The sequence below is a fragment of the Dipteris shenzhenensis genome, chromosome 30, assembly GCF_047967505.1.
Source record: "Dipteris shenzhenensis isolate YYH24624 ecotype China chromosome 30, Dip_SZ_1.0, whole genome shotgun sequence".
In the NCBI taxonomy this organism is placed as follows: Eukaryota; Viridiplantae; Streptophyta; class Polypodiopsida; order Gleicheniales; family Dipteridaceae; genus Dipteris; species Dipteris shenzhenensis.
In genome coordinates this window covers 38128947-38132671 of record NC_141625.1, presented here as the reverse complement: position 1 = coordinate 38132671, position 3725 = coordinate 38128947, and positions in this window count along the sequence as shown.

The following is a 3725-nucleotide window of genomic DNA, read 5'->3' as shown; positions in this document are numbered from 1 at the left end:
TTAATAGCATGTATAATTGTTCTTTAAAGCATGGTTCATGAGGTGAACTGAACTATCCTTTAGAATCTAAAAGAGGTGCTAAGAATGAACACTTTGTGTTTTCAAGGTGTATGTAGGCTTACTTTTCCTTCACCTTTTTAGTGAGCATCTTCTTGCCTTGGTGGTTAGATCACCATTTTCTTCTTTTGAATGACTAGTAGAATAGAGCATGGCTCACAAAATAGATCACCATTTTCTTCTTTTGAGCGGTTACTATAATAAAGCATGGCCAACATCACTAGCAACATGTTTTTGTAAAGTTTTGGGGTGGAAGGCTCTAATTGTCTCAAATTGCGGGATTCTTATGATCTTATTGCACGATTGATGCATTTCTTCTCTACTTGGCTACCAATGTGTAGTGCGAACCACACATTGGCAGATTTGATTTCCCCTTATCGGCATGTCTATGCAACTTTGAAAAATGTATAAATCTTGTGATGATTCCTTACGTTGCAAGATTCAAACAATGGAGACAGCGTGTTTTGATTTGTTTTATGCTACCTATTGACATGCATTTGGTAAATAGTAGTTAGATGTTAATTGAAGTATTGCAACCATCTATTAGCAATGGATGATTTGAACTTCAAACACTTGTTATGATTTTCATAGCTTCAAAGCATTGGGTAGCATATGCAATTAAGACAAGCAACAATGAAACCATGCAAGAAGAACCTTGGCACTAAGATAGGCATGGGGTAGCTTATGTCATTAAGACAGGCAGCAATGAAACCATGCAAGAAGAAACTAGGCAACAAGATCTTTAAACTTCCCCTAGATGATTAGAGACACATTGGTAGCCCATTAGATCCCTATCTAAGAACCTAAGAACCATGCTGCATTATCCAGAAGACCGTGGGAGATAAGATGGAATCCACCTCCACACGCTGCATAGAAAATCCTCTACAGACTGGCATTTGATCTTCCGAGTATTCTCTTTTTCGTTGTAACAGGCTCATGTCGAGTAGCTGATCCAACTTTTGACGCAGTTTTTATGCCGCATGCAGTGGCACACTGGCAGCTGGCTGATACAACGGTTGCAGTCGTGCAGATTTGGTGGAGAAAACTTAGCTTCGAGGCACCGTCGACGTTATCTTGCACAATGTCGCAGTAACATTTAAATCACCACGCTGGCCGTAGCAATATACAAGCAGGAACCTTCCGTGTAGAACTATCGACACGGGATTCTGGAAGCACTGAATCGGGCTCGCAATGTTGACATTTGTACGAAGGGATTGTACCCGAATGTGATGTGGGTTGTCTGTTCGAGCTCTCCAGAGCCCAGACTCCCTGCTGCCGGGGCCGTGCCCACAGTCCCGTGACGAACAGTCAATTCGAAACTATCCTGCTGACAGGGGATAGCGAGACTGCGAACACATGACACGATTGAGCAACTAACTGTTACCAGCTTTCCGTTGTGCTATAAGATGTATAGAATCCTGTGAGTCGCGTCCACGGTACTTTATGTCATATGAATTGAAAAAAAGAGATGCTAAAGCGGACTGAATAGAGTTGTACGTGAAAGGTAGGCTTCTGATTGTTTCGGAAACGCTCTCAGACTGTAAAAAGGCGACAAGGCTGTAATCTGTAGCTGTCAATTCTCAAGCTTTTTTCAGATGATCATACCAGGCAGGCTACAGAGGCCAGCCTTTTCAAAATTTTTGCTGCTATGTCACGGGTACTTTCCGTGGGTGCTACCCTCTCTTTGCAGCTTCATCTTAGAACTTAGATCCAGTGCACACGCAGGGAAAAATGCGTAGCCAATGCTCACTTGATGCGACCTTGAAGCTCAAGATGAGGCTTAGTGCACACGCACAGGCTGGAGCGCAGCCTGTGCGCAGCTTGTTGAGCAAGACTTGGAGGCGCTACAAAAGTCTCGAAACACGAGCTGTCCTTTTCCAGCGATTTATCCTTTCTAAAGCTTGTCGTGCTCTAACCACCGGCTGCTGGTCTGTAGTATAAGTGAGCTTCCCTCTGCCTCCCCTCTCCTTTGCTCTGCCTACCGTCTGCTCCCCTCTGCATAGGTGATGTTCAGTGCTCACCAAACCCAGTTGAGCATATAAAATTCCCTGTTGAAATTGAAAAATCCCGGTTGGAGTTAACGGTTGCCTTTTATTTTAAGGACCAGGATTTACATATTTTAGTTATAAATCCCGGTAACACTATAAATTTTTATGGACTTTTATAATTTCACCCCGGTTCGATCTTCGTGGTACCTTTAATTTTCAAGGCTCAGAAAAATATTTTTGTCGAGCACTGGTGATGTTGGAAAGGCTACCGATTGCTTTAAGTCAGCTTGGAGTTGAGCACTGGTGGCCAAACCCACACGCCAAAAGATGGAGGCGTGAAATGGAGCTCTGACTGCGCACATCTTCTCCCTCAATATTAAAGTGTGTGCCCCAAACTGCATTGCGACCAACCACGCTGAACTGGTCACGTGTGCACTGGCTCTGAATTAAAGACTGGGAACTAGTTCAAAAATCTGACAAGACTCTTTGAGTGAATGTCAGAATGTGTAATTGGCCATCGAGACACATGCAACGAAGAGACTCAAGACTCGTCAGGAGTAAAGTCTGTATGTGCACCTTTACCATTGGCTGGGCAGAGCAGCTTCAGCAACTATGGATTCCTGCAGGAGCATTGACTTTGCAAGGCCAGAGACAAATGGCATTCTCCCATTAGATGCAGGAGAAATGGCACTCTAGTTGCCAACCCTTCAACCTCCAGAATGGAGGTACAAGCTTGAGCACCAAAGTGGAGCTGGAGTTGCTTTGGAAAATCCTATAATCAAGCGTGTGGGTAGATTTGAGCATCGGTGCTCCATTTCGCATCCAACTAATTAGGGATTGCCATTTGGCTCTGAGCATTGTCTTCAATGCTCCTCCAACAGTCAAGAGCCTCTGCCCAGCCAATAAAACACATCTCCCTGGAGGGTCATCAGCTTTGCAAGAGTGCAGCTCTTTGCAGGTAGTCAATATGCTGTAAAGACTTTCCCTCATTTGTTCACGTGAAAAAACTCATTGAAGCTCACAAATGCACATTTTTGGCCTCATGGGTAGAGACTCTTAGAAAATGGATATATGCCATCTTTCACCGTAGTCTTGAAAGGTCTTTACTTGGGAACCGAAATGCTTAAAAGTAGCCTTTAAAGGAAGGTACATGTTCAAGGTTTTAGATGTTTCGATGTAGGGAGTCAGTGAAGCAAACACGATACATGAATAGCTGATATTGTAGCTTCAAATAAGCCTCCAAGGTTATGATCACTATAAATAGCTTAAAACACACCTCAAAGGCTTTGGCATAGTGGTTTGTTTCCAATCCTTTTCTTAGGCACCCACTATTACCAAGGCTTCCACTTGAGTCCATGGTTTCAAATCATGGAGGCACTCGCATTCAATGCTTCCATCCTAGTTCTAGCAAGAGCTCATGGTTTCAAATCATGGAGGCACCAACCTTCAAGCCTTTCATAGTAGTTTTATGGTTGCCCCTAGGGTCTTGTACGATAGGGGGAGAGTAAACCCTCTCATGCCCTCAAGAGAGGTATGCTTGTGGCCCTCTCTTAATGGAACCTATGCACACAAAATGTAGGTAGGAATGATTCAAGCAAGTGCATACACATAGCAAGTTGTGTGGGTGAGTTGTGAATATTTTCTAAAGCTTCAAATACACACACATAGGACGCGATTCTT